At 39.1% G+C, this 23,242-nt stretch overlaps 1 long non-coding RNA gene across 1 annotated transcript; it reads left to right on the forward strand.

Moving 5' to 3' along the window:
* Window positions 1-6,486: 6,486 nt before the first annotated feature.
* On the forward strand, window positions 6,487-9,114 carry LOC112981521 (uncharacterized). Its single transcript, XR_003258731.2, has 3 exons — window positions 6,487-6,622; window positions 7,826-7,872; window positions 8,025-9,114. It is a non-coding gene; the product is annotated as an uncharacterized LOC112981521 (long non-coding RNA).
* Window positions 9,115-23,242: the final 14,128 nt, after the last annotated feature.

Here is a 23,242-nt window from a genome sequence, read left to right on the forward strand (position 1 = left end):
CATCATGTATTTTTATTTCATGGCAAAATATATGCATTCTGCATCAGACGACAGATGCAGATCATGTTACACAATGGTAGAATACATTCATATTAATATATCTGAACCAGATACTCCCCACATACCACAACATATGACTGATCATGTGAATATCATATGACTTGAAATACCTTTTTTCTTTCTTAATAAAGTGATATTTTCTATCACATAATGAGAAACAGGTAGGATCATGCATTTGGATTCCGTTATAGGAATTTATCCTAGTGGTGCAGCACAGCAGGACTACCTCACAGTTTCATAGATGATTAATCTTTGCTATTAGAATAGTCTTTTTCAGTGTTCATCCTCAATTTGCCTTTTCCCATTTCCATCACCAGGATTACTCTTTTTGGATATTCTTTTTTTTTGGATAACATTTACTTCTCTCCTGTGACTTCTCCTCAAATACTTATGGAGAGCTAGGAAATACCATTTTAGTTACTATTTATCCAAGTAGCTATGTTAGACTGGTAAGATTTTTCCTTCCTAAATAACATTTTCATGTGTACAACCCTTTATGCTTTTCCTCTTTGAACTTCCTTCATTTGTTCACAGCTTTCTCATGTTTCAGAACTATATTATACCTTCCTCATTGCTCTAGAGAAATTGTTCTATCTCTTTTGTCCAATTTCAATTCTCCATTAGCCATGCCTTAAGTTCTGCTTAATTATTTTGCTAATGTATGCATCAACATATAGGCTTCAGTTTAGCTGGTGATCCACTACTACTGTTTTCATCTTCTGTCAGATTGATTTATAATGGGCTATCAGACTTATATTTGTATTAAATGCAAGATTATCATTAGAAAGCTGGCTGTCCACTGTTTTTCATCTATCTTTCAGAAAGAAAGAGTGACTTGACAGAGGATGGAAGGAGACAGGTAGACTGTTAGAAGACAGGACAAGAGCAGATGCCTATTCAGCGAGGAAGTGTGTGCTTTGGTGACTTACGTGCTGTATAACACAGCTGATCTTCCCATCCTTTGCTTCTCCTTTTGCCTTCTCCCCACATACAAGGAGAATTATTTTGCTCCACAACTTGCAAAATATTTGAGAGAGATTTTCAAGGTACTGCAGTATAGGTATGTGGTTTGCTAGTTGCTTTCTATTAGGCTTCTGTGAATGCACTTTGTGCTCTTCTCCTGTGTTTTGCCTAGTTTTCTGATCTAAAATCTCAGTATGAGATCTTCCAAAAGGCAAGAAATCATTACATAAGTTCTCAAATCTGGGACCCAACCAGACTACCTGCTCTTTTTTATTTCTTGTGCTTCTCTATAGCACACATGCTATACCATAACATCCCATTTCAGTTACCTACTTAAAGATCTACAGGTCTACAAAGTAGCCATATAAGTAGCTAAGCTACCTTCAAGTAGGCAACAGGCGTCTTTACAGTTCTACCAGTAGCCACAACTGAAAAATGAGAACATTTGTGTGAATTTCTAAATGTCCTGAAGCAAGATGGTTTTAAGAATTTATGAACTGATTCATGGTTACTGCAAAAGACAGTTGAAACTGGCACATATTATGCCTCAAATATGATATTCATGTAATCCTCCATCCCAATCCAGCATGAAACACTTATTTAATATGGGTACAAAATGCAGTATTTCTATATATGTTCTTTCTGAGATAATTTATGCACAATATTCTTCTGGTTTTTTGAGTCTATTTTTTTCCCAATTTTTCAGATAAAAAATAGCTTTCTTGCCTTGTCATTTCAAAAGAAGTTACCACCACTTATCAAATATGATTTTAAAATAATATGGATAAAAAGTGTATGTAAAGATGTAAAGAAGATATGCACAAGACCAAAATATCCTGTTTCAATAGATATTAAATCACTTTGCTCTCAGTGCTAAATAAGTAGGTGCACTGCAGCTTCTTTTGGTATTTTATATTTATTGCCAACAAGAAATCATCAGAAATCTTTCATCCATAGAACTGAACAACATTGTTTCAATGTAATAATATTTTTCACAAAAATGTATCATATTTCTATTTACAAACACCATTCATTGTTTTACAAACAATACAAATGTTTCAAAAATTCAGAGTTACAAACTTCTGAAATGGAGTTAAGAAGGCTTTTCCAAAAAGTGAATGTGAACCACTTAAATTATGTTTTAATTTAACACAGACTAGAAAAAAGCTCATTTTTAAAACAGAGAAGAAACAAGTTTATTGCATCATTATATTAGCAGCAGCTGAAATCTTTTATCTTTCTTTGCTGGAACTGAATATCATCATTTTTATTGTCTGAGAAGTAACTGAGAAATAACACATTTTACTTCCTATTCGGACTGCTGTGGTGCTGGCTTGGTACTACCATGTATATTATTTGTCCTTAGAGCAAGAGGGAAAAAAAAAAAGACTGATTTTTCCTAGGTGGAGATGGATCCCACTATTCCACAGGAAAAGACACCTCTCTTCTGCATCCTCTGGAGTCAGTGCCAATTTGTATACTTGTACTCAGTAAAATCATTTGTTAAGCCTTGTCTTCTGCACTGTTCTATGTCCCAAAAACACAGTTGTAATCACACATGATTTTGTTTCTTTTTTTCAGAGGAGACATTTTGAGATAACCTACAATAAATTCTTTCCAGTAATATATCAGATCCAGAGACTATTTAAATAGTGGTGTATAATATGTATTAGCAAACTTATTGAATCCCTGAGGACATGATTTTTGAAAAGTGGTGGGAGGAAGAAGGGAAGAAGAAAGCAAGCCCACATCTGGGGTGACTTCTGAATAAGAGTATTTTGTGAGGGAAAATGTGATTCAGAGTGTTGTACTTTGAAAACATCTTTCCTGTTATGAAAGGTAAGCATGGGCATATCCAGCTGCAACATGTTCCAAGCCAACACTGAAACAAAATCCTGTGCCTTAAAAGTGACTTCCTAGTGATTAGGGGACCTAAATATCACATCTCCTCAAGAAAATCATACAAGTATTAACTGATAGGCAAGAAGCATGTTTGAAATTCACTGGGAGGTACCTATAATGCTGGCTGACAGCCTTTAAGGACCTTGAGGTATCTGAGATTTAAGCTGTGCAGTGATGGATCAGCAATTCCTGAACACCGAAGGCTGAGCTCAGCACAGGATGGTGTTTCTCATTCTCTGTGTCTCATCAGAAGGAGAGGCAGCATCTAGCTGACTCACCTGGATCTTGTGAAATTCCAGTCAATTAGCTCTTGCAAAGCACTCTGACATCATTAGCTGGCAAATTTTACAGAAAATAAAATACCCACATCAAAATTGTCGAACATTTCATATATCTGGAAGTCTCTTTAGAAGTTAGCTAACTAAGTTGAAAGGAAGGATCTATATGGTAAAAATGCACAATCAAAATAAACAGACAGCTTTTGTTAAACAGCATTACATAATTTTGGTTTACAGACATATTCTCTTGCAGCTGATAATAAGCCATGCAGTGTGAATGTGAATGTAAATGAAGTGCTAAATGACGAATTACACCACTCTGATTACACATCAGAAACAACATCCTTTATATAGGCTATTGGTGCCAAGAATATTACTTAATACAACAGGAAGGGTTGAAAGGAAATGGGCAAAAATGCAGTGTAAGTACAGCATTATTCAATAACAAATGCAATGTGTAGACAGGGTATTCCTTTGGATCAGTGAGTTCAGAGTATACAATTATATTATTCTCTATGTTCTTTCAAGATATTTTTGGAGAATATGTTTGATGAAAGATTGTGTTTGATTCATTCCATATTCTCCTTTGGATCATCAGTAACCTTTTCCCTTATAACCAGATGGAAAGAAGAGGTAACCAATACCATGGCCTTAAACTAAGTATTCAGATCCTGATCTGGTTAAACACTTAACCACATGTTTAGCTTTGAATATGTGTGTCTAATTTTGAGATTTATTCATGTGCTTAAAGTCAAGCATGTATCTGCATACTTTGTTTGTCAAAGTTGAACTCTGCCACATTGAGGCATAATACACATGTAAGTACTCAGACCTCTAAAACACTTAGCATATTCCCAACCATTTTTAGTCTTATTACAAGCAAAAAAAGTATCTCAGTTCACTGACTTTCAGCATCTTCTGTTTCCAGCCTGGTCCAGGTTATCAACCTACCTCTCAATCAGCTCTTCATTCATTATAAATACATATAACACTGCATGAAACATAGATGAACTACTCTGGTTTCCTCTCCTAAATCACAAGGCATGTTTGTCCAAGGCCAGGTGTTTGTCACAAACGATCACTCTTAGCCTCTAGTATCTCTAGGCACAGTGCCATTGCAAGGCACTTCTTCCAAGTCTGGATTTTCTTCCTCTGTCCAATTCTGATCACCACTAATAGCTGTCACACAAGAAAGATCTGCTTCTTTAATTTTCACTGAAAGAACACACTGTGTATGATCTCTGCAATAATTTCTGCTGTTTCAAGGAAAATAAAATATTCTACTTTATGTAACTCATTTTGAGCCTTCCCCAAATGAGGAGAGCATTGTCACTGCTCATGCACCTTTGCTGTGTAAGGACCAGATAACTTCTGTTAAGTAAAAAAATGTCACTGTCAGTATCTATATGAGAGAGCTAGTGGGTTAAAGTGTCACTCCTGCTTGCTCAAATTCAAACAAACCTCTGCACTGGCATAATATTGTGCCTAAAAACCTTCATTTGCTGCCTTTTCTTGTTCTTTGTCGCTTGGAACTTTGTTACTTTGTTACTTTGCCACATTTGCGAGTAGACCACTTTTTAAGCCATCTTGTTGCTTTTGCTTTCCTTTCATCTGGGGCCCATAGCCAAGGCTTTTGAGGAACTCCAACCGGGAATGTGGCCAACTGCTACAAAGGTTGTTACATGATTTCCGAATTATGTACTTGGGTAAGGCAGATGTTGTTTAAAATACTTCATGCAAAACACTAAAATAAAAATGACCAGTAAAGCAAGTACAACAGCTCATTCCCCAGAATAGATTTTATCCGTCATGTATGTTTGGCAGCTGATCTTCTGAGTGTTGCACCACATGAGAAGGAAAGAAAGAACAACAACAACAAAAAAGATAAAAAACGATTTTAAAAGAATCTGAATCTCCTAAAGGCCAAGATGAAAAAGTGCATTTCCTCAAAAAAAAAAAAAAAAAAAAAAAAAAAGAAGCCAGGAACTATTCTTTTTACTGTCCCATACTTTTCCAGTTGCTCATTATTTAATTATAGTAATTTTATGGCATCTATTGTTACATTTCCTCACAGGCAGAAAGAGAACAGAAAGTCTTTATCTAAAATTGCATTTATTTTAAACTGAGGGAATCACAAAACAAGAAAGAACAAAACCAAAGACTTGAAGTGTTTAATGTACTATGAGCTGGGTGAAAGCATAAGATAATTCAAATCTTATTAAACTAGCTTTTTATTAAAGTTAAAAAAATAATACCCATAGCTGCTCCTTCTTCAGCTTTCTGCATGTCTGGCAGTGACTATACAGCCTTACGGAGCCTTCTCCAAAATCTTCTCTCCCAGAGCCAGTGCTCTTTCCCTCAATTTTTATGTAGATTATCATATCTGGGGAGAGCACAGTGGTGATTACCTCCTCCAAATTTCAATAATTTGTGCTGAGACCTAAGAATCAGAAGTTTGCCTTTGCACAGACAATTTTGCACAGACCAGAAATTTAGTCTTTGGAGTTATTCCAAAGTCATTATGTTAGATTGACAGGGACAATTAGACTCAAAATATTGGCATGTAATATTTCTTATGTAACTGCATAACTTACATGCAAACCTAGTTCCCTATAAAGCAGAGGCTAAGCGTGAGAAATTACCTACTGTATTTTCAACATAATTGTGTGTGGCTAAGCATGGTTATCATATTTTTATGCCAGTATGGCCACCACCCAAACAACCTGCTTCCTTTTTAAATTGTGCCTTGGAAATGAGTCCTCTTGTCCCATCAGATAAAACAGGCAAAACCAAGGCAGACACTGAGGAAACAGAGACAGGGATTATAGAGGTTGAGTGATTTCCAACTTCTGCTCTGCAGCTCCGTGGGTTATGAAGAAAAAGCAGCTCACTGACAGTGGCCTCTGTGGAGAACTGTAACACCCGTGGAAAGCAGGCAAACGACAGTGGGAGAAGGAATTTTGCAGCAAGTTTTCCCCCATAATACTCTCTCATGTAAATAACCTGCCCTGTTGATAACCTGCAGATATTTTTACAGATAACCTACAGGTTACAAGCAGGGAAACACAGGACTACTGAGTCATACTCCCAACCCCCCATCTATCCTTATATCTCTAACAGCTAATAAAAAAGAGGAAATTGCTAAAATTAAAAACAAAAGCCCTCTTTCTCAAGGAAAATCTTGTTCCTACACAAGAGAAAAATACTAGAGACTCTCTAGTGACACCTAGGCTGTGCTGCATGTACGTGCCCTGACACCTCCTGGGGTCTGGGGCGGCTGGCCAGGACACACCTCACCTGCCGTTCAGCTGACTTGTTTTGGATTCAACAGGGCAGAGAGTAGGAGAGATGTCCATCCAGACGCGAGTGCTGGGGAATATTCTTGTGTCCCACAGTTCAGACATAATCCTGGGAATCTGGTAAATATTCTGCTATTGCTTTTAATTTTATCAGTTAAGTGTTCAGATACGGTGGAGGTGGGTATGTATACACTGTTATCAGAGACAGGCATGTAATATTGGGTTTATACAGCCATAAAAGCATTTATTGAAATACAAGAAAAAGGCTTTTTCTTCCCATCTGTACATTTTCTAACATTTTCTATGCTGCTAACAAAGAAAAATCCTTTCCATGTAGGAAGATAACCTTGAAAAAGACAATACTCTCTAGAGAATCCGAAGGTTATTAGGGATAAGGATTTCTTTTTTTCAAGGAGTGACATCTCGGTATTTTTATTTCTTCTCTTCCTTTTTCAGAATGTTTTGGCAGATTTCATAGTCCCTCCTGTAGCTTCTGCTGTCATCTTTTTTCCCTTGAACTTACATGCCAAACTCATTGTAGTTATAATGCACTATACACTTCTATGGGTTTCAATTAATGTCATTTATGAAGGGATAATGAAATTATTTCTTCCTGTTCACTCTTCTTTTGCAAAAAAAATACCAGCACAAGAATTCTGTTCTTTTTTCATTCTATATCATCTCTGCTCAGTTTCATCTTTCTTGCACGCAGTGTGCTCTGCAAAACTGATTTCTAAGCTTGACAAGGAAAAATTAGTGTGATAGTATGATGATCAACCCAGAACAAAAGGGAACAATTTCAGTCAGCATCTACAGCTTAGACAGTGTGTCTCCAGAATAATTTCTTTCAAGTTTACCAGGGCAGGAGAAGATCTTCACACCATTTCATTTGTATAGGTAAAAACCAAAGAAGTTTCTACAAGTTGACTGTTAATCCCCAATACTGTAAGAACTTCCATGCATTGCTAAACCATGCACATGTGAGAAGGTCCTGCAGAGACTGCCTCTGCTTGCAGTATCAGTCCTTAGAAAGGGTGTGGTGAGATGAAAACAGAAGTGGATTCACAATCACAGAATGGTTGAGGTTAGAAGGGACCTTTGGAGATTATCTAGTCCAACCTCCTACTCAAAGCAGGTTCACCTAGAGCTGGGTGCTCAGGGCTGTTTCCAGTTGGCTTTTGAATATCTCCAAGAATGGAGACTCCACAGCCTCTCTGGGCAAACTGTTCCAGTGATTGATCACTCTTACAGTAAAAAAGTTTTTTTTTTTCTTAGGATTAAACAGAATTTCTTGTATTTCAGTTGCTTCTTTTCCATTCACAGGATACCAGAAAAGAGTCTGCTTCATCCTCTTTACATCCTCCCATCAGGTATTTATACACATTGATAAGACCCCCTAAGCCTTCTCTTCTGCAGGCTAAACAGTCCCAGTCTCTTCTTATATGTCAGATGCTCCAGTACCTTAACTACCTTCAAGGCCCTTTGCAGCACTTGCTCCAGTATCTCCATGTCTCTCTTGTAGTGGGGAGCCCAGTCCTGGACAAAGCACTCCAGATGTGGCCTCACCAGGGCTGAGTAGAGGGGAAGTACCACCTCCCTCAGCCTGTTGGCAACAGTCTGTCTAATGCAGCCCAGGGAGCTGCTGACCTTCTTTGTTGAAAGGGCACATTGCTGGCTCATGGTCAACTTGGTCCTCCACCAGGAACCCTAGCTCTTTTCTGCAAAGCTGCTTTCCAGCAGGTCGCCCCTCAGCCTGTACTGGTGAATGGGGTTATTCCTCCCCAGGTGCAGGACTTGGCACTTCGTTTTGCAGAACTTCTTGAGGTACCTGTCAGCCCATATCTCCAGCCTGTCAATGTCCTTCTGAACGGCAGCACAGCCCTCTGCTGTGTCAGCCACTCCTCCCAGTTTTGTAGCAACTGCAGACTTGCTGAGGGTACACCCTGTCCTGTAGTTGAGGCCATTAATGAAGAAGTTAAACAGTAGTTGTCCCAGTATTGACCCCCCGGGTACACCACTAATGACTGACCTCCAGGTGGACTTTTTGTTGCTGATCACAACCCTTTGACCCTGACAGTTCAGCCAGTTTTCAGTCCTCCTCACTGTTCAGTCATCTAGCCCAAACTTCACCAGTTTGTCAATGAGGATGTTAGGGATGTTAGGGAATGTAGAGAGGAATAAGCAATTTAGCATTAACGAGCACCAGAAGGGAGATGGACTTTAACCTAGAACACAGAACAAAGAAACAAAGGAACCACAAGACTGATTCCAGAGGACAAGACAAGGAAGTAGAAGAGCCAGACAGCTGTGCAGAAATAAGTAACCACAAAAACTGTTTCCAAGGGCCAAGATAAGGGAGTAAAAGAGACATCGACAACTGTGCACAACTGAGATAAGAAGGAAAGAACATACCTGGAAACTATGGAAAGGACCAGCCCAGAGCTGGAAGACCTCAAACTCTAATATTATGATTGATTCAGGACTATGGGGTGGATACTAGACTGGAAGGGAAAAATTACCCAGGGTTTTGTTCAAATGGGGTCACTCTTCGGAGGCAGCCAGCTCGAGCTGTAATTACTGCATGTGTATCATTAAAATTTATTTTGCTCTGATTTGGCTTTGAACTTCTGTCTCAGCGGGAACCTAGGGCCGAACCCTGTTATGGTGGCCAACGAGCCTAATTTTCCATAACAGTAAAGATAAGCAACATCTCCCCTCATCCACCAAGCTAGTCATCTAATTGTCAAAGGCTATCAGGTTGGTCAGACATGAGTAGTTAAAAGATTATGTACTCATCCTGTGTGTCTGTATTCACATATATTTAAAATACATATGGAGACATAAAGAGGTGCAGAAAATACTAAAAATCCAAGTTAATCTTTGTCTCATTTTAAAAACCACTTTCTGTGGACTGTCCTGATAGGAAGGATGTGGGAACAGGACACCCAACAGTTCTTCACCTCTGCCCAGCCTAGATGTGGTAGAAAGGCACTGTTCCAAGCACAAGCTGCCAATGGAGTGAATTTCTGCAAAGTCACAACTCCAAAAATATGATCACGGTCTTGAGTGCCACCACAAAAAGGAATGGCTTTGACTGAATCCAAGCAAAAGCTTTTTTTCACCTCTTGAAAGAGGCACAGCTGCTGTTGTAGTACAGGATTTCCCAGGAAAACAGAGGCAACGTTTGTCCTGTGGTTTCTCCTCTGGAAGAGAATACCACTTTCCCAGCAGCAGATAACCTGATACCTCCAGTGCAGCTACTTTGGTGTTGTTAGCTGGTTTGGTCTTGTTATTCCAAGGTAAAATGAAACAGCAATGTATTCAAACTCAAATCCGCCTGTTCCTGAGGTAATGCTGCTGTGGTCATAACAAGGTTTACAAAAGCAGAAGAGACTTTCTTAAAAATTAAATCTCGTATTAAAGTGTTCAAGGTAAGAAGACAGAAAAAATAAGAGTTTTAGACAATTAAATCAACTCTATTTATAGCCATTTCAAACTGAGTCATATGGGATCTTAGAGACTGGAATAAATACGTATGTGCATTGTTTCAGATAGAATCATATTTAGTTCAGCAGAGCAATTTTTGGAAATCTCTTTGACATATCCATAATTTAAACCAGATCCACTTACACTCTATGTGTTATATAAAAGTAGAAGATGAAAAGGAAAGGGTTAAGTAGAGAGTATTGTGTGCCACAAGTGAAGGCAGAATAAAGGGGGGAAGTGTGGAAGGAGGTGCAGAAAGACAAGTCTGTGTCTGTCAAAACATGAGAATCAGAAATGATTAGAGTCCAAATTACAAGTCTGTCTGTCATGAAGCATGATAGATCTAAAATAGAGGAGAAGGCAAATGACAGTTAAAGAATAAACAGGAAAAACTTTTGCCAAAAAGAAAAACAGCAGAAAAGTAGCCTGGCACAGCCAAGCATATTAAGAGAGTTCATCTTGACGGAAAATTGCTTATCGTAAATGGAGGTAAATAACTCTCCAGAGGAGCAATAGACAAAGCAGCTTAATGAATGCTCTGGACTCTGTTTATTGTATGAATCATTATCATTGAAGCAATAGCCAACTGGATTGGGAAGAAGTTCAAAAACTGCCTAAAATTCTCTGTCCTCCTGGACAACATTTTTTTTGACATAGCTTAGTTCATCTACACCTATGAAGAAGGACAAAATCCTTCTGCTACTGCTCCTGAATATTTCATAATTGGTTAATATTTTTAAAATAAAATGTCACATAGGATAGATTAAAAAAAAAAAAAAAAAGTAGATGGGATATCCTAGAAGTTAACTTTTAGTGTGGCTGGACCAGACTCTCTCTTCATATCTGTATTTTATGTCTGGGCTGCCTTATAAAACACTCAGCTTGTCCTTCATCCAGGATTGAGGCCATGGTATAAAATAATATTGGCTTTGCAAATAAGTTTGTGGAACAAATACAGGAGAAATAAGGCTGAATGTCAAAATTCCATTTCCAATTTAGACTTGCTAACTCTCTGAATATTTAGTATTTTTCTTAAAACCCCAGCTGCTAAAATCAGGAGAAAGTAGAATAATTTCAACTTTTCTTTAAAAAGATATTTTTTGACACCCTAGAGAGTGAGTAGCCTGAAATCGTGAAATGAACAATGCAAATTACTTGGAAACCAGAAAAGAAAGAAAAAGAATGCAACACTCATTTAAAAAAAAAAAACGGTTTTCAAGGCAAATTCACTATTTTCTGAAACTTGCTTATCAGTTAACCTGGCAGTACTTCAGATCTGGGTACTTCAGTGACATAGCAAGATCAGGCAGAAGTTATAGTTTGAGATTTTTAAAGAAATATGAGCCGGCTCATAAATTTGAATTTGTGTCCTAGTTCAGATTCTAAAATTGGAGGTTACCAGATCCAAGATTTTGCTCTGTACTCATCACTAATTTGTATTGAAGTATAATTAAGATTGAGTGGGAGGGTGGGGGGGAGAGGAAGCAAACTCGGTACTATCACTGACAAGGCTTTATATCAGCCATTTTATTCAGCAGCCAAGGGCAATCTTTTGTACGCACTCTTTGCTGAGAAGAGGTAGCAAGGTTTCACCTCTGGAAATGCAAGGAACCAGCAATGTGCAATGTGCCTAAGTGTACTTTTGATGTCCCCCTTGCCTGTGATGGGATATCTAACCCCCTAAAACATGTTTCCATTCTACCTGAACCAGCAAAATGGCCCAATATTCCATCGTATTCATCTTCATATGTCTTCAGAGACACAGCTTCTAGCATTCGTATTACCTTGGTGAGTCTCATTTACCCTTAGAGTTGACAATAAGAGTTAATATTGAAACTTGCTGAGGGCAATTCATCTAGTAAACAATAAACCTCTAATTTGGCCTCAACTAGACAAATATGCAGAATAAGCCAGGCTGCTTCAGCACTTGGTGTAAACTAAAGCAATTTAATGGCTGCTCGATCTATGCTGATTTGCAACTGCCTTCCACTGCCTCTGAAATTCTTGTGATGTTAAGGCACTGCAAGAGCTAGTAACTGTAGCAGATGTCTTTTAAAGTTATACCAATAGTTACCCTATAGTCACACACGGTATAAAATGAAACAATTGTGCCTAGAGTGGCTTTAGCCTGCCAATCTCTAACACCTTGCACATAAGGAAATCCTTTAACAATGGAATGAAGTCCAAACTAAACAGAGCAGAATTGTTTTGAAGGATGGCTCATTTCCTACTTCTGGCTCTTTACTGTTGATTATTTAAGCACTCATTTCACTTTATAAATGGAAACTGAATCATAGTTTACCATGCTGGAAAATTATTGGAAATCAGAGTCCATTCGAGTCACAGACATGGCTATTTCCTCTCTGGACAGGAAGACTATGCTCAAATGGTCCTTTCGGGAGCTCTGAATGATAAAAGGCCTGTTTCTAGCCATTTTCAAAAGGCTCTGTGCAGTGTTTTCATATTTCACTTCGAAAAAAAATGTCAGGATGTCCCTCTCCAAACATGGATGTTAGAGCAGGAAAAAGAAAAGGTGAATATACATTTTCTACTTGTCTAGACAGCACAAAGTATGTTTGCAAAACTGGAATGAGACAGGCCCTCTAGGTCTTCACTCGCCTCTTTATAACTTATTCATCTCTATTTATTTTCTTTTATATACAGAAGACGACTGGGGAAGGCAAGTCCATGGTTGTAGGCATCTGCAACAGTATTTTTGTAAACAAGTATTATAATACACAGTTCCTTCCAGTTCAACTAAAACTGCTAACAATTTCCAGACAGAAGATAAATAAAAATCCTTCACTCTTATACTAACCTTTTAACTGACCGTCCTTCTCTAAAAGCCAGAGCAAGTGTTGGGTTTTGCTGTTTGTCTTAAAAGCAGGTGCAGGATATTTCTAATAAGTTCTAAAGTCCTGAGACTCTACAGGGACATTTTAAAAGCCAAACCTCATTGTCTCAGTGAGTCTGAGTGTAGAGGCAGCACCACTAGGCTGGAGGAGCCTCGGAAAGTGTGGCTGCTGATGGGGTGGACAAGGTGCATGCCAGCCATTTCACAAGTCCTGTAGGATTGCAGCTCAAACTATTTTAGTATCCACAGCCATGCCAGTATTTTAGACACAAAAAATCTGTTTTCTATTACGTGAGGTCACACTTGACCAAATACCAGCCTCTACGTTCTAGATGCCTAAAGAATAAAAATAGGAACTTCATATAGCATGGATTAGTTTATCTTCAATTAAAAGTCCCCAATAGGTCAACTGAATAATGTTTTTAAAATTACTATTTTCTTTTTCTCTCTTTTTTTTTTTCTTCTGTGCAGAGGGCACAGGTTGGCTAGGTTAGACGTGAACATCTACACTGGAGACTCCTGAAATCAATGAAATGTATTGTGTTATAGAATCATAGATTAATTCAGGTTAGAAGGGACCTCAGGAGGTCATCGAGTCCAACCTTCTCCCCAAAGTAGGTCCAGCTAGATTAGGTTGCTCATTTTCTTGTCCAATGGAGTTTGAATATCTGCAAGAATGGGAATTCCACAACCTTTCTGGGCAACCTCCTCCAGTGTCTGACCACTTTTATGGTGAAAACTTTTTTTTCTGATTATATAAAAGGAATTTCCTTTGTTGCCCCTCTCTCTTCTCCTTTAACTGTGCACCTCCAAGAAGAGTCTGATGCCATCTCTTCTGTACCACCTATTACACAGTTTAAGACAGCAATAAGATCCACTCCTGCCTTGGCCTTCTTTTCTGTAGGCTCAACAAACCCAGTTCTTTCAGCCTCTCTTAGCCTCCAGCCTCCTTGTCATCTTCCACTGGACTAAATCACTGCAGTGTGCCCATGTCTTCCTTGTAGCTGGCACCCCAGAATGAGACACAGCACTACAGGCATGGTCTCAGAAGTGCAGAAAAGGTGAAAGTCCTCCAGTCCTTTTCTGCAAATTTGCTTTCTAACCTGTATTGTTGCATGGGATTATTCTATCTCAGACAAAGGACTTTGCACTCCCCTTTGTTGAACTTCAGGAGGTTTATGTCGGTCCATTTCTCCAGCCTGTCAAAGTCCTCCCAAATTGCAGCCCTACCCTCCAGCATTGTTCACTGTTTCTCCCACATCAGTGGACTTAATGAGGGTGCACTCCCTCCTATCGTCCAGGTCACTAATGAAGATGTTAGAAAGTACTGGCCTCTGTTCCAACTCCTGAAGAAAATTAACTGGCTGTCAGTTGGACTTCATACCATTGATCACAATCCTTTGAGACTGGTGGTCCATGCAATTTTCTATCCCCTTAATAGTCCACTTATTCAATTAGACTGGCCAGGCATGATTTTCCCTTAGCAAATCCATGCTGGCTTTTCCCAGTCTTCTTGTCCTACATGTGCCTGAATGCAGCTTTCAGGAGGATATGCTTCATCATCTTCCCAGGGGTTACATACAAGTCATACAAGGATTACAGTACATCATTTGCCAAAAGTAAGTCATGACAGATTGAGAAGTCTTTCTGTGTTTCCTTATAAATTCCCTGTTGTGTTGGTTACCCTCTGCATGACTTTGCATCAGACTGAGCAGGGGATGGGGGTAAAGGGTACCTGCCCTTTCTACGTTACTGTTCTCCATCACGGATAAAAGGAGAAAGTATGCTACCTACTACAGCAAAAGAAAGGAAGGGTCATTAAACCAGGATGTTTGTGGATTTAACCAAGCCATCACAAGAGCTAATAACTTCTATGCTAAAGTCTTTCTTTTCAAGTTTTCCCTTCAGAGGAATAAATGCAGACTAATGGGTGATTTTGACTATTCAGCTGCACATGCCAAGTGTCACTTGACAAAAGAACCTGGAGGTATACAGAAAAGACATTTTCCTGGTGATTTGAAAGAGGTGTCAGGGCACTGTGTGAGCCAGGGGCTCCTCGGGGACAGTGTTGGGGGCTGCTGCCAGGGCCGGACCGGGGCTGGCTGCCAGGGCCTGTCCCCCTGCCTTGAGGGGCATTGGGTACCACCGTGGGTATGGGGGCAGGGACAGGGACAGAGTGGGGGTCAGGGGCCCATGCTGTACCTGATCCCTCAGCAGCATGTGTGGACAGACAGCACAGTGACAGAGAGTTGTATGTGCTGATCCCACAAAGTTTCACACCCGTCTCCGAAAACAACCATTCAGATCACCATCATGCTTTCCACACATGCGCACCTCTCAAAGAAAAGCAAAGAAAATGGTCATCCTAATTTCTACATCTTTGTTTGTTTTTTTTTTTTTTTTTGTCCACTTGCAATTCAGTTATGCGGAGAGAGAAAGGGAAAAAAGAGGACTTTGGTGCTAGTTCTCCACAACTTGCACACCTCCAACAAACACCTTCAGCTCGGCAAGTTAGGCAGCCATTTGCTTAATTTGTCCTTGGTGAGCTCCATTTCCTAACATTTCTTCTTTCAGAGAGCAATGTTTCCAAGAAACATTGTATATTTTTATACAGACCATAGAACTCATCACTTGATATAAAGATAAAATTTTTGAAGTAGAGATCATAAAACGAATAAATAAGCCTAGGCCTTACATGCCCTCAGGATGAGGAGAGAAAAGTGGTTAGAAACAAAATCTTTAAACAGAAGGACAAATCCTTTAAAAGGAGTATTGTGCCCATCCATAAAAGGTAAAATCAGACGAGGAAATCTGCTATTGTCAACACACACTTGATTCTTGGCATTGCTAATATCCTGTGTTTCCATACCTTCAGCACAATACTTAGATAGATCCCAAATGACATGGGATACTTGTTATAACATGTGCAGAAGCACTTTTATCATCTCCTCCCACCACACCTCCAGTTTAGGAATTTGTTGTCAAATATCGAGAGGATTACTTTCAAATGCCAAAAGCAGATGTGGGGTTATGAATAAAGTTTTTTTTGTTTTGTTTTGTTTCTTTCTTTTTTTGAAAAAAAGAAACCTGCATTTCAGACACCTTAGATTAAAAAAAAATGTGAATTGCTTCAAACAATCTGTTTTGCACAACTATTTAATATTCTGGACTGTTGGTTTACAGGCGTCCAAATGGAATGCTAATTATCCACTTTTTTCCCCAGCTAAAAGCTTCACAGAGTCTGACAGAAGGCAAGGCACTAGACTGTTGAACAACAATACCATGCTTTCAGTGGGAAAGAAGACTATAAAATGCTTCCTGCAGTCTGAGTCTTCCAGCATCAGCTGATCCTTTGCTAGTCCCTACTTGACACCAATTAATCTCTCTTCTCCCCTGGGGCCTTAGCTGATATTCCTGTACTTTACTCTGGGTTTAAAATGGACATCGGGGAGAACATGTTGAGTTTTGAGCACAGCAGAGCAATACATTTAAATGCCTCCCAATCTGATGAGATTTCTTTAGTTCCAAGATCTCATTGCAAGGTATCCCCAAGATTGCTGGAATGTCTCAGTTGTCTTTTCCCTACAACAAGTGACATCCCAACTCTAAAGCAAAAGGTTGTTCAGTCATCACAGACTGTTACTGTCCATCAAGCCAAAGAAACGCCAAGACAATATAGTATATAATTTTAATGTGTCACCCAATGTTCCTGCCTCTAAGATTAACTGTTTGCACAAAGCATAGTTCTGCTCTTTGTAACTTTATTGAGGAATGCCTCAAAATGAGGAAAAAAGTCTGTAACGCTTAGGCAAGGTTTGTCAGGAAAAGTAGTATCACCTGATACATTTGGAAAAAAACAGTATAGCATGGGGGCTTTTCAGGTAAACAATGCATATGCATGAAAGCTTTTCTTATGTTGAGTCTTTTGACAATCTCACTTCATTTCACTTTGACTGTCATGTTGGCAACAGTTTTACTGTTATTGAATAACTATCAATATCAATATCCTGCATAAACTTTATACAGTAATGCCCTTTAATAAAATAAATCATTATTGGTAATGGCATTTTTGTGTAAAATATAGCATCCATATATACATTTAATGTAGATTAGGCTTTAAATTCACACCCCAGCTATTCATACTAAATTTCCTATTAGTTGCTTGTACAGACCAGCCTGTAAGTAAACCTAAGGGCTGTTACATGTAAAATGCTGATAAGAAGAAGTTAGCTCAAGGCTATCTCGAATTACTGGAAAGACAAATTTTCATAGCTCAGCCTTGAAGAGATGCATACACAGACTAGACTTTAAGTCTTTCCACCGTCTGGAAAAGTAAGGACATATTTGAAGTGAACCCTGTTATGTCAGTGACAGTGCCACGTACTAAGGCTGCAGTTTCAAGAGAGGTGGTGATCTGGTCTAACCACTCATGTTCCCTGAAGGAGGGAGCATGTTCCCTGAAACAGAGAGCTCAGGCGTCTTCCTTGGTGTCTCCTCCTCCATCTGTGCCTGGCCGCACATGCCCAGCTGGTGCCAGTTCTGAGCTGAAATAACTCACCAACTTACCCGAAAATCAATGCAGGAAAAAAAATTTCAATTGGGTTACGAAGTAGATGAAGAGTTGTTTATGGAAGAGTTCAAAAAGTGGCTTGGCCAGTATGAAGAAGAGCATTGGGTTATGAAATCAGGAGCTGGGAAGAAGGGAGGGAAACATCTGGGAGAGGGAGAAATGCTTGAGTGCCCTGCCCTTTATAGAAAGTGCACTCCATGAGCACGGCACGTGTTCATGAAAACACAGCCTGAGGTTGCACAGGGAGCTGCGATTCTTTCCTTTCCTCAGCTATGCCGTTCCTGAAATGGGAACACTCTTTACTAGTGTTCATGCTCTCCTCTAAATTTGCGTCTCCTCTGAAAACTCTTAAGCTCAGAAGAAAGGGCCTGGATGGACAGTGGCAGGAATCAGAGCATGTTCTCCTTCCGGTTCCCTGAAGAATCGCCTGCCTTTCTCCTTGCTTCTCCCCATCACGTCTGGTCTCACTTGGGATATTCCGCAGCTCATTTCGATTTGGGGCATTTTTCTGCTCACGTGTCTTCACTCTTCTCTTCTGAATCATTCCAATCTCTCTAGTTGTATCAGCTGTGCTAATTCCTAAACATAATATAAACACCCGCTATTCAAAGTTTTGAAATAAGCTTTGCAAGATGTAGTCTATAATGGAACAAGTAACCTGGAAATTGATGGGATCATTTGCTTCCATAGGGCTCCTCCTATGCCCGCTTTCTGCACTTTTCATAACACTTTTGTTCCCAAGTGTTTTTTCCTCATTTGTACTGATTCAACTCTCTCAATTCTAAAAAATAAAAACATTATTTACACTTCATTTGTATGTGCTCAGTATGGAGAGTCGGAACAGCAGCTGAGAAACTGTGTTTTGTTTCCTGGCCAATATGGCACGTGTAGAACTTGTGGAGCAGCAGCTGAAAGGCCGTGTTTTTAGTTTGGGGACCAATCTGACATCCTTTAGCAATTTTTTTGGGCAGCAATTCAGAAGACTCTGATTCTCCCCCCACCCACACCCCAGGCATCAATCTGGTATCTTTCCATCTAAGCTTTTTGACACCTTTTGTCTGTGGAAATCAATAAACAAAGCCTGAAAATCATTTCTTTTGCAAAAATAAACTATTATGGAGATATCTGATATAATTACTGGCCAATTTAAGATCCAAGCTTTTCTTCTTCCCTCGTCTGTGTTATGGTAGATTTATTATACTTTATTTTAAAACTTAATTACTTTTTCTTTTGAAATATGAAACTTAGAATGGATATGTTTTGCCTAAATTTTTAAATGAATAATTAGCAAAATTTTATTACAGAATTTGAAGAGGGGTTGTTGAGGATACAGGGAATTTTCATTGCAAGGCCTGAGATATTTTTCATATGCAGGATCCCTTTAATGTAGTTTTTATAGATCTGTTATTCATGAAAGGTGCCAAGCAAAAACCCTGTAACAGAAGTTCACTGTGCACCTACAGCCGGTGCCACTCATGCTAATTCCCTGCACATTTCTTGTCTCCTAGCCACATTTAGGAGGCTGAGTATATTGCAGTTTCCATACCTAAAAGCCCTTGTCTAGCAGAGAATCTAGTTGTACGACAAGATATATAACATGGGCTTCCGTTTATTAGGGACAGAGCTGAGAATACCTTTTATTTTTACATGGATATCAAACAGTGCCTTAAATCATGACAATAACTTCTGGTTTTATTTGGTGCAGTCTAGACTAAAACATAGATGAGAAGATGGCAGTGTGGAAATATGACTGGAAACCTTATGCATCTCCATTCAAACCCACTGGGGTCTGTGGGACTCACATAAGGAGACAGATTATCCTGGATTGAACTACTTTGTAGTTTCTTTGATGTGCTGAATTCATTAGCACTGGCTATTTTGGGGCATATATTACTGAACTAGGTACTTAACTAGTCTGGCAGTGGCATTTCCCATGTCCCAATATAGTCATCCCTGTATGCTTGTAACATATGTGACACTGAAGAGTGACATTCACGATTTTCTTTCACAGCATTGATCTCGTCTGCACTACCATTCTGCAGTTAAAAATATTAAATTCTTTCCTTTTTTTTTAATATATCTCTGCAGAATGTTGGCATACTTTTCAAAGGTAAATCCAAAGCAGCTTAAAAGTTATTGATGAATGTCATACATGTGTAGGAATCAAGTGTTGTTTTCCCCTCTTCTGGGGGATAAACCAAAAGGATAAAATACTTTGCCTAGGCTCACATGGGGGGCAAATGAGAGAGTGAAAAGTCAGTCCTGCACTTGAACAAAGTGGCTCTGCTTTCACTGGAGAGATCATATCCAAAACTCACAGGCAATGAAAAGAACTATTGACTCACTTGAGCTTGGGAACTGAACCTCTTTATATTATTTTAATATCTTTATCTGGATGAATACTCCTAGAACATTGATCTGGTGGGTCAGATCCTTTATCATGGCCAAGAAGACTTCTATGGGTGCCAGGGAGCAGTGGTGGGGCGGTGGGTGAGCCCAGCTTACAGCTCCGCACCGCTACACATCGAATGCCAGTTGCTGACAGCCCCTGGCACAAGGCGGGAGTGCAGGCCATGAAGCCCCGGGCAGAAGCAGGAAGGGAGTGAAGGCTGTGTCATTACAGGTCTGTTATTCCTCCACATTGAGACAATCTACCTGAGGCCTGATATATCGATGCTGGTGACACGGACTTCCGATGACATAATACTAAATGGCCATTTTGCATGGAAAGACTTCTTTCCAGTAATCCCTTTCCCGAGTATTACAGATTTTCACTTGGATTTCTATTTAGGGTCTTTCTTGCATCAGGCAAAAATTCTTCATTTTGCTGCAAGAGTATCATTTTGCACAGACTTTTATTTCTTTATAATTCAATTCAAAAAATCCTTGTCTCAGTTTATAACTATGTTCATTTTCCAATATGAGTTCTGTCCAGTCCTTGAGGCTTTGTATCTGAGCACTAGTTCATAATTATGAAACCAAGTTTTGTTTCTTCCTTATTTTCTTTCTTTTCACTGTTTCACTTAAGTGATTTTAGGGACAAAGATTGCCTGATTGGCCTGTGCCATCATTCAATTAATAAAAGAAAAAGAAAAAAGCCAACATAAAAGGGATCCATAAGAAAAATCGCATTGATATGTGAGTGCAATCACTTAATCTGAAAAGGCCTTTGCAGCTACCCAGGCAACTTACATGTGCCTTGGCTCCTGGTGTATTCATGTTTGTGTAAAACAAGTGGGAGAGGGAGAGAGAAAGAGAAAATAACAAACGTGTAATCTTATATTGCACTGAAGGAGAGGCAGTCAAAAGTACATGTGTGGTTAATTAAGGTACTCTTCCCAGAAACAGAGTTAATCCCATGAAGACTACAAATTATTTTATTTTGGTCTGTTCTGCTCCTTGCATCCTATTGCTTATTAGGCAGACTGGTGCGGCTAGATCATTATAACCTGCAGTACTTGTCACACTAAGTCATTTAGCTGAATCCCGCGTGAAATGAAATACAGATTACAGTTTTACTGCTGGTGAGAACTGCCATTCTTTGCATGTGGTTGTTTTCTTTCCTTGCTGTCGCTGCTGTGCGGGGGCTATCCGACACAGTTCATGCCACACTGAACATTTGGCTCTGGCCATCTAGAACCCGAAAGATCCCCAGACTGTCAAATCTCAGTAGCCAAAGTTTAAACACAAAAATTTAACCTAAATTCATTGCCTGATTTTCAGATACACTATTTTGTACTCCTATATATACTTGTTACAGCCAATAACCTTTTTTTTCCATTGAGGCTAAAATAAAAAGTATTTGATGTCATCAATTTTTTTTCCTCAATTTTACCAGAAGACCTGTATGTATATATTTGTCTGTGCATGCAATGCAATAATTCTTTCCTTTTATTCAAAAAACTTTCTTTTTACAGAAATCAAATTATTTTCTTGAACATTTTCTGACAAAAAAACTTTCATCAAAATAGTTTTGTCTATATCAATTACATGAGCAAGTTTCAAGATTTCCTTTTCATTAGCAATTCAGTGGGGCAAGGAAGAGCTGAAACATAAAGACATAAAGAAAGTCAAAAGTCCAAGTAGCATTTTCAGGACAGAGAAGGATTAAGCCCAGGTATACCAAGTATCACTGTAGATCTAATTTCAAGACTGCCTTTCTTTCTAAGTAGGTTCTTTATTGATACTTAGACACCCAGTGTTGAAAAATGTAGATAACAATTTAGTTGAAATCATGGATGTTAAAGCCAAAACCTGTTATTAAAGTTCACTGTTTGTCCCCTCACCAAATCAGGAATTTTTGATATGATTTTTTTCTTCAGTCTCACACAACACTTTCTAGGTCTAAAGTAATAAAGTTTACCACTTCTTTGATGCTGTTACTGCATATCACTCCCTAGAAAGTAATGCAGTAGATAATCAGATATCCTTTGTTGCACATGTCAGAACAAGACTATTCCCACTAGTGAATATTTAATTCTCTGTCAGTCAATGAAGAAAAATGTGTGGGACTGAATCCTTTTAGTTAGTTTGAATAAAAATGGTGGTGTTCGTTTTAAGCAAGACTGGGATGCAGGTGTAGATGTAGAAGGGAGTGAGATGGAGGAGAGAGGAGGGAGAGCTTGCTCATCTGCAGTGGCCGCTACCCTTTCACTTGACCCTGAAGACCAGCAGCAAACCAGACTCATCTAGTAGGAGGCTCTACAGTCTGCTGAGCTCCACCTCACCTCACACTTTATTTAGTTTGAGCTAAATAGTCCCATTTTCTCCAATCTGCCAGACCTTATAAGTTAGATGTGTTATAGTGGTTGGTAGCTTTTGACTTTCCTTTTGTACCTGAACCAGTTTTAATCTTAATCAATCAACTCGTTTGTGCTTTTATCAGAGGAAAACAGGGATCACTCCTTCATATACAGGAAATTATGTTTCTTCTTCCTTTTTTTTTCTTTCTTGGTACAAATAATTCTTGTCCTTGTGAAAAAGGCTGGAATAAAGCCTATGTACCATTCACATCATTACATCCTATTTGGAGGATGTAAATATGATGGCCCGCTGAAAAGGAAGGGATAATTTCATCCTATAGGAAAACACTTAAGATCTTACTCCTCAAGTAAATTTTTGTACCTGCTTCACTACCTGGAATGTCATGCAGCAATACTTAGGGGTGGCTGTAATGTGAAGTGACACATCAGCTACACTTTTAAAAATCTTTCCACTATAGTCAATATTATTTTCTTTCAGACTTGCTGAAATTACTTATGGAAAGTCATTGCTCTCACCACAAGGTAGTTGAACGTCTGAGGATGTCTAAGTGAGAGCCCTGTTATGTTTAAAAGTTGTTCTGACAAATAACTTTATGGCTACATTTCCCTCACTAAGCAGTATCACAGCACAGGTGCAGACACTGGAACTCAATCATCTGTAGTTTCTTTATTGCTAGTCCTTCACAGGGTTTTGGTCCACTAAAATGCTGCCAAATGATTCCTACGCACAGGTTGGGGTTACCACATGCCAAGGATTATTCCTGGTAAGCATTTTGGATGAAACTTACCCCGCTCTAAAAGCAAAAAGAGTTTAACAGTGTGGACATGACTGGACTGTGCCAGCTGGCCCTGGTCCAGACAATGGGCCTTGAACTGCTTGGCTGGCTACTATGAGCGGGTGTAGTCTTTGGGTCTCAAGTATATGGCTATATATGTCAAGTATATGACTATGCTTGTCAAATGGTTGGAAGAGCAGTTGTATAGACTGCAACTTTTCAGTGAAGTGCTGAAGTATTCAATTAAAGAGCATAATGCAGGATACCAAAAGTACATTCTGGACTAATTTT

Source organism: Dromaius novaehollandiae, chromosome 3 (genome assembly GCF_036370855.1).
Source record: "Dromaius novaehollandiae isolate bDroNov1 chromosome 3, bDroNov1.hap1, whole genome shotgun sequence".
NCBI classification, from domain to species: Eukaryota; Metazoa; Chordata; class Aves; order Casuariiformes; family Dromaiidae; genus Dromaius; species Dromaius novaehollandiae.